The sequence below is a fragment of the Prionailurus viverrinus genome, chromosome D1 (assembly GCF_022837055.1).
Source record: "Prionailurus viverrinus isolate Anna chromosome D1, UM_Priviv_1.0, whole genome shotgun sequence".
In the NCBI taxonomy this organism is placed as follows: Eukaryota; Metazoa; Chordata; class Mammalia; order Carnivora; family Felidae; genus Prionailurus; species Prionailurus viverrinus.
In genome coordinates this window covers 82,250,578-82,259,303 of record NC_062570.1, presented here as the reverse complement: position 1 = coordinate 82,259,303, position 8,726 = coordinate 82,250,578, and positions in this window count along the sequence as shown.

The following is an 8,726-nucleotide window of genomic DNA, read 5'->3' as shown; positions in this document are numbered from 1 at the left end:
AGAGCCTGGAGCCTGCTTCAGATTCTGTGTGTCCCTCTCTCTCTGCCCCTCCCCCTCTCACACGCTGTCTCTCAAAAATAAACATTAAAAAAAAAAATCAAGTTCAAAGTTCATCTGGGAGCATAAATGAGAGGTAGTTCAGCCTATGAAGGGATTAAGAAAGGCTACAAAGAGAAGGTGACATTTGAGCTGGTAAAAAATAAGCAGGAGTTTTCTGGATGGTCACGAGCTGACCATACTCATTAACATGCAGCAAGAAGTATCTGGGAGAGAAGTAGGGGTCAGAGTAAAAAAGGTTCTGTGTATGTTGCAGAATTTGGACCTGATCCTAAGGACGTGTGATGTCCTTTTTTACTTCTCCAGTGATCCACTGTAAAAAGATTTTGATACCAAACTTATTTACTATTGAAATCCATTTTTTATTAATTGGAAACTTCAATCAACATATCTGATCACCAGGAGGTTAGTGTTTTTAACCTGAATCCATTTTTCTTGATGTCCGGATACTTGATATTTTAGGCATTACAGACGACATTATAACATTTGAAATTTCTGTTGAGGTTTTTAAAATTGTTTGACTTTGGGGCACCTGGGTGGCGCAGTCGGTTAAGCGTCCGACTTCAGCCAGGTCACGATCTCGCGGTCCGTGAGTTCGAGCCCCGCGTCGGGCTCTGGGCTGATGGCTCGGAGCCTGGAGCCTGTTTCCGATTCTGTGTCTCCCTCTCTCTCTCTGCCCCTTCCCCGTTCATGCTCTGTCTCTCTCTGTCCCCAAAATAAATAAACGTTGAAAAAAAAAATTAAAAAAAAATTTGTTTGACTTTTACTACCACTTTGGAAGTGTTCTGAAATATCTAGGTAACCTATAATGTCAACAAATTCATGATCCAATGGAAAGAACACAGGTATTGTAGACCTAAGTCTGTGAGTCCTGGTTTTATGTCTATTTACCTGGAAGATGCCTCATTTTTTCAATGTTTAATACCTTATCTAATTTAGAAACTTATGGGGTTATAAAATAATAAGTGGGAGTATGTAAAAATGCAAGTTTCTTTTTTGTATGATAATTCTGATAAGATATACCAAAGATATTCTTTGTCTTTAGTGATAATTGATTTACATAATAACTGGCTTCAGTTAAAGATTTACCAACAGTAAGTTAACTGGTCAGTGCTTGGGATAGACTTTCATTTACCCCTATTCTAAAAATAAAAAGGGAATACTGTGTTCATTTCTTTCAAATCGATTCAGTAAATATTTGTTGAATATCTAATATATGCTAGTTAATATTCTAGATGCTGGAGGTTCATCTGTGCATAAGAGAGCCCCTGCATGCTGCGCTCATGGGATCTTATGTGACTGGGATGGGAAACATACTAAGCATGTAAACAAACAGCACTTTATCTGGCTCTAGATGTTGTAAAGAAAATAAGACAGAATATTGTGATAAATAGTTAACAGGGTAGAGGAGGGAGTCCACTACTTTAGATGGATGGGCTTCTTTGAAGTGGTAACGTACAGCCAAGATAGCCTTGCCAAAACCTGGGGAGAGATATCCAATCAGAGGGAACAGCCAGTACAGAGGTCCTAGAGCAAAAATGAATTTGCTATATCAGAAAAAAGGCCAGTGTGGCTAGAGAGGAGCCAGTGATGGGGAAAATAATAGGAGTTAAGGTTGGAGGGTCAGAGTATATATAATCCTGAGTTCACTAGATCAGGTTTTATTCTAATTATATTGAGATGCCTCTGGAAGATTTTAAGAAGGGGATTGATATAATCTGGTTTATGCTTTGAGATTACTCTGGCAGCTGTCAAGAAATTGGCTTGTTGGGGACAAAGAATCAAATAAGGGAGACTCATGGGGAGGATTTTGCAGTATCCAGGAAAAGAGCTCATGTAGTTTGGAGTAAGATGGCAGCCGCAGCCTGGTAAGAGGGAGAGATGGATTTGGGTTATACTTTGGTGGTCGGGCAAACAGGACTGCTAACATTTGGATGTCAGGTTGAGGGAAGGAGGAAAAATCAGGTATGACTTCTAGTCATATGCCTGATCAGCTGGGTGAATTTCATATTACAGAAATCAGAAGATGTGGTAGGAGCAGGTTCATTGCTGAGATGGGGGAGAGGAGTCCTGACCTAGATCTCTTAGGTTTGCAGTACCAACTTAATAGCCTGGTGAAGATGACAGATATTTTGTGTCTGATGCTCAGGAGACAGCCAAGATTAGAGAGAAATTTAAGCGACATTAGTATGTAGGTGGTATTTAAAAGCATAGGAACTGGGTCACATTACTTAGGGAGAGTTTAGATAGTAAAAAGAGAGGGCTCAGTATCCCAATATTTAGAAATTGAGCAGCCAGCAAGGGTCCTGCAAAGAAGCATTTGGTGATGTCGAAGGAAACCCAGTAGGTGTGATCCAGAAGCAAGGAATTGTGAGGTCTGTCCAGTGCTGCTTGAGAGATATGGAAAGCTGGAAAGAGCCTTCATAATTGGATGTGGTAAGAAGAAGAAAGGTCATTATTGACCTTGGTATTGAATACTTTCTGCATGCCAACAGCATTCTGTGTGCTTTTACGTGTACTAACTTTTTTAGTCCTCATGACAACCGTATGAGGCAGTTGCCTTTATTATCCCCATTTTCTAGCTAAGGAAATTGAGCCATAGAGAAATTATGCTGCTTTTGTACCTAGTGACTCACAGAACAGGGATTGGAACTCAAGAGGTCAAAGTCCAAGCCTAACAACCATATTCTGTTTCCCTCCTATGTAATATGTATGATGAGAAAAACTGGTATGAGGGGCACCTGGGTGGCTCAATCGGTTGAGCGTCTGACTCTTGGTTTCCACGCAGGTCACAATCTCATGGTTCATGGGATCCAGCCCTGTTTTGGGCTCCACACTGAGTGTGGAACCCACTTGGGATCCTCTCTCTAACCTCTCTGCTGCTCCTCTGCTCTTGTGCTCTCTCTCTCTCTCAAAATAAATAAGAGAAGTAAGTTGAAGAGAGAGTGCAGGTGAGAACATGGAGACTATACGTGAAGACAACTCTTGGGAGAAGTTTTATTGTGGAGAGGAGATAAATGGGATGGGAGCTGGAAGAGGATATAAGGTCAAAGACAGTTTTTGTTTGTTTTGCTTCAAGATGGTTGATAGGAAACATCTTTCTGTGCTGATGTTGATAATCAGAGCAAAAGAGGGGACTTGAAGAGTTAGGAGAGATCAAGGATGATTGTAGGAATGCTTACATAGAAGCAAGGAAATTTCCTCCACGTTGACAGGAGAGAGAGAACACACAGTGCATCGGTTCAGATGTAGCTGGATTTAAAACATTGGTGGTAGGAGGATGAGAGAGGTAGTTCTTGTCTGGCAGCTTCTGGGTTCTCAAGTGGGAAGGGAAGCAAGTAGAGGGATAGAAATTGTTGTGAGTAGGAGAGAGAAGGGAAAGGTAAGAGAATGAGCATCTTACTGGAGGTGGGGGAGGAATAAATTTACCAGAGAAATTAATAGGATTTACTGATGAGCGATGCTATTGCCATTTGATGATATTTTTGTTCCCAATTGGGACCAATGAGCAGAACTCTGTCATGTTTTACTCCATTTCTGGAGAAAAGTTTAGCTGTTTGGGATTAAGAGCAGAGCTGGGCTTAATTGGGGTTGGACAAAGAGGGCAAGTAAGATGGAGGGAGAACAGAATAAAGCATTTAGAGAGTGTTTTCCGGGAGTGATCAGAGCACTGAAACATGACATCTAATAGGGATGATGGCGGATGGTGAGGAAGAGGTTTTCAGCTGGTGAGTGTCTCCAGTGCTCTTGCAGAATGCTAGGTTGGAGGTGCTGGAGGGAAGCTGGAGAGCTAGGAGCATGTTGTCAGATGGTGATGATGACAGGATCAGACTATCACCATGGCAGTGGGTGGCCCAGATGGAGCCTGTCGATGGAATTGAAGAAATTAAGAAACCAACAGGCCAGGATTTGAGTGGGGGGGGTGGGGGGGTGGGGGGGTTATATATGGTTACAATTGTCAAGAATTATGACAGTAATGTTAGAAGATGGTGAGCTGGGTGCTAGAATTTCAGTAACCAGGGTGACTTGGCCATGAGACAGAAAGAGCAATATTGGCTAGTGTGGTCAGCTGACATATCCTTCAGAAGAACTGAGAGTGTTGAAGGGGGTAGGAAGTGAAGCAGTTTGAAAGTGGCAATGGGGATCAGTGCTATCTCCACTAACTCCCAGCCTTGAGGTATACCCTGAAAGTGGGGGGCTGTAAAGGAAAAGCATTTTCAGGAGTCCACTCAGGCATGAAAAGCTTTTAAAACCATGGCAATAGCAGGATGGCTTGGGCCGGTTGGGCAGGGAGTAGAGACTAAAGACAGAGCCACCAGTAATGGTATTATGTAACCAGTCCCTGGAGAGGTGACAGAATCAAATGAGGACAGTGGGATTGAGAGGAGAAATGTGTGAAAAATCTATCGAAAGTAGAACTTGGAAAGGATTGTTTTCAGAGCTAACTGATGTTGACAATATTAGTGGAGAGAGAGAATACAGAAAAGGACACATTTGAAACAGGGGTTCTCTCTCCTATTAAATTGCTAATGAATAATGAAGGCAGTATATATACATGGCTTCAGAATCAAATCATACTAAAAGGTTTTTGATGGAAAACCGCTTTGCCTCACTTCTCTCTGCCTTCAGGGTCCTGCTCCCTTGGGGACATTTACTTGCATTATTTTTTGTTGCTTTCCTCCCACTATCCTCTGCTCCCTTTTTCTGCCATTTGTTCAGGCAGTTATTAGTGTTCCTGAATCAATGCTCTATTTTTCTTTTTAATTTGTCCCTTCAATCTCCACCCCCTCTCTAGGAAGAGGGACCAAGATTTCTTTGATGTTATCTTCTATTTTTTTCTTCTAAGTTTTTTTATGGCTACCTCATTTTAAATTCCAAGCATGCTCTTTTTCCTGTTTATTTCTTTTTCATGCTATCCTATACTTATTTTATGGTTGTAATATCTTTTCTTATCTCTAAGGACATTAATTGCATTTTTTGCCTTTCTTAATTGGCTGTGTTTCCTCCAGGTGCCCCTTTTTTCCCTTCATTTTCTCTCTCTCTCTCTCTCTCTCTCTGTCTTTTTTTTTTTTTTTTTTTTTTGGTCCTCAAATGTTTGTTAATCCCTGTCTGACACTTATGTTCATAATATGAATCCCTGTCTGTTCAGACTTAAGAATAGGGCATTAAAAAGCTGAGTGGAAGCTGTGTGGGCACAGGCAGGCTTGTTGATGGTGGATTTTGTTTGTTTTTGAGGAAGCTTCCAAATACTTGGAAGTCTTCTCCTGAGGCTATTCAGTTTCTTAGAGAAGAATCTTCTAATCTTCCTGGGGGATACAAGCCAGCTGCCAGTTTTCCTGAGTAGAGTCTGGGAAGGTGGCTCCATGTATCACCATTCATAATGTAAACTATTACATCACCGTGTTTCAGCCCAGCCAGTGCAGGAGCTCTGTCTCCCTGGTATCTGGGGTCTCCATGTGCAATTTCGGTAGGCTGAATCAGTTCCTGTCTCCACCCCCCCAGTATATATTTCAGGTTTTAGAGACTTTTAAACAGTAAAAGAGAAAAGGAAGGGGAAAATGCACCTGGAGGAGACAGAGCCAATTTAAAAAGAAGGAAAAAATGCAACTATCATTAGTATTTTTAGAGATGAGGGGGAAAGAAAATGCTACATCCATATTCTCCTAATTCGATTATTTTACCTCCATCCACTTTCTACCTTCTAACAATGCGTTGAAATCTTCAGTTAGCTATTGTGTTCTGTTCTCCTTGCCCTTGTGGATTTGTACTTTTTATTTCCCCTTAAATTCCTTTGCCATTTTAGCAGAGGTTGGAGAGGGAAAGGAGAAATTTGCATTTTATTAACCTGCTGCTTAATTGAAATCCCAACTTTAGTTGTGAGCAGATTGACATATGGGTGCTTGTGGAGACACAGGTTTGTTGCCCAGGTGAGGAATTCAGTTTAGGGATAGATTTTTAGACCTCCTTGGTTTAACATAATTATTGAAGCTATGGAGATGGGTAACACTTCCCCAGGGGAGTTTGAAGCATGGCATCCTTTGATTCATTCGACACGTATTTGTCAAGTGCCTACCGCATGCTGGCAGGGAGAAGACGCACTAGGCCAGAATGTAGGGAACTGCTAGAAAGATAAGGAAGAAGGAAAGAAGGCACCGGAAGAGCAAAGGGAAAGGTGGAAGGGGATGAGAGGAGAGTGCTCCCACTGGGGAGGGAATTTTAGGGAAGGGAGCAGAGACGTTTTGCATAATGTTAAGTGCTACGAAGAGTTCAGACGGGTGAATGAAGCCTTCTCTTGATTATTCCACTCATACTTATTGACTGTCTAGCACAGTGCTTGATTCTGCGATTAGAGTGGTCAACAAGACTGACCTGATATGGACCTGTTAGAGCTTCCATTCTAGCCAAGACAGGGCGTTAAACCAGGACCAGGGCCTATCTTAAAGCGTGAGCTGTGGGGGCACATCAGGAGGAAGCTAACTTTGTGGGGGGATGGGGAAACGCTTCCAAGTAGAGGTGATTAAGCTAGGACCCAGTTTTGAGTACCTGAATAAGTGAAACTTAGCATTTAATTACTTTGGAGGCTGGAGAGGAAGGAATAGGCTTAGAACAGGGATGGTTCCACGGGCAACTTTTTTAGAGACCAAGGATTGGTAATGTGACAGCTTTTGAACACCAAAGAACCTTTCAGATGGCTTGTATACATTAACACACTCTACAAAGTTATAAGGGAAATCTCGAAAATCTTAGTCATTTCTACAGAAAAAATCCTTAATATTCCACAGGAAAGTAAACCTTGAAGTTTGATGGTTAAAAATAGACCATCTGTGGCTTCAGGTTCTGAAGTAATACAGATGGGGCTATTTACTTAAAAAATAAATCACTGGTGATCTAATTAGCAATTCAAAGGTTGGCCTCTCACAGACTTGCTTAGTGTGATGTCCAGGACCCAGATGAAGGACAAAGTATGGAGTAGTTTACATTGCACCAGCAAATTACACTTTATGACTTAAACTAAAAACTAATTTTTCTTTATTGAAAAAAGAAAACAGAGCAAATAATATTCAAGTGTTTACTGTGCCCATTAGTATTCCAAATTAAATTCATATGTTGGCTTGACAAAAAATAAACACACAAAGTTACTTTGCAGTGAATATTTACCTACTGTTGATAATGGCAGTCTGCCTGAGAGAAAAAAATTTTTCAGAAAGGGCAGTGGTATCTTGAAATTCCTTTTAAAATTGGAAGGTGGTAGGAACACTCGAGAAGGGAAAATATTCAATTATCTGTCAATAGAGAGAAAGTTGTACCTTATGTGTGAGAGAAAGAAGTTGGCCAGGAACACTGTGCTTTTCTTTCCCAGAAACCACAGAGCCTCCTCCTTTCCCCTTCTCATTCATGTGCTCTAGGCTGATGGAACTAGCGCAGAACTTGGAAAAAAGGGGAGCCTCTCCCTTCCCACCAGCTTCATGGTCCCAGGAACCACCTGAGAGCCATAGGGAGATGGAAGCAATCTTGGTTTCTCTTTGGTGGCATGGGAGTGGAATGTTTTCAACTTTAGTTTGAATAAATTTACCAAAACTGCCCAGCACCTCCCAGTCTATGACTCCCACCTCCCTCAGCCCGGGGCTTTGCTTTGTTGGTGTGGGCTGAGATGCAAAGGTTTACAAAGGTAAATCTATAAGGCAAATTTTGAAAGATGTTTGTCTCTCAGTAAAATAGAGGAAAGTCTCACTAATTTATTTACCTGTCCAGTGAAGACATTAGCCTAGATGATCGTGAAGGCCCCTTTCTGCACTGTTTCTGTTATTCTGTGTGGTTCATTTCTGCATTTGTAGGATGAGGACTGCTTATACCTAGTAGGGATGGTGAGGGCAACATCATCTCCTTCTTAGAGTGTGACATAAAAATGACTGACTTCAGGAATGCTTCCTCTGGTCCATGCCCAGCTTCTGCCAGGAGGCAGCCTGGCTCGGGAACAGTAGTCTGGCTGAGTTTGAATATGTGCTCTGCTACCTACACTGTGGGAACTAGACAAGTCTCCACCTCTCCAAGCCTCAGTGTATTCTAAAAAAATTGACTCAATAATACTTTCTCCAGAAGATAGTTGCAAAGATTAACATACCATGTAAAGGACCCGGCATCATGTGTGACACATAGAAGATGCTTTATTTATCATTTTGTGTCTTTTTTGATGATGGAAGTAGCATTTTATCTCCTGGCAGTAGATTATATGAGGATGCACATTTTCCAACAAGTATCGTGACTTGTTAAGGAGAATTACTCATGCTACTGGCATGTTTTCTTCATCGTGATGCCAATTTGTAATCTTTTCATAGAACATTTGGCCATTGAAAGTTGCAGTAGCATTTTCAGATAGGTGTATGCTTTATGGGAGCTTTTAACGTAATGGGTTTCTTTGTTAAGATTGTGCAGAAATCTTCCACATGAATGTGATGAGGGACATTCAGGCATATTTTGGCTTTCAATTTGAAGCTTTGCTAATATGCTTCTTGGAGGCTCATTTAAGTTATTTTTGGCTGAAATTATGGAGAGTTGCTCCCATATTTCATACAAATCAAATAGAAAAATTAACTTAAAAAAAGTTCAAGCTGTGTTATGTTAGTTTGGATCCTCTGAGCAACAGGCACCAAGACAGGATAAGTCATGCA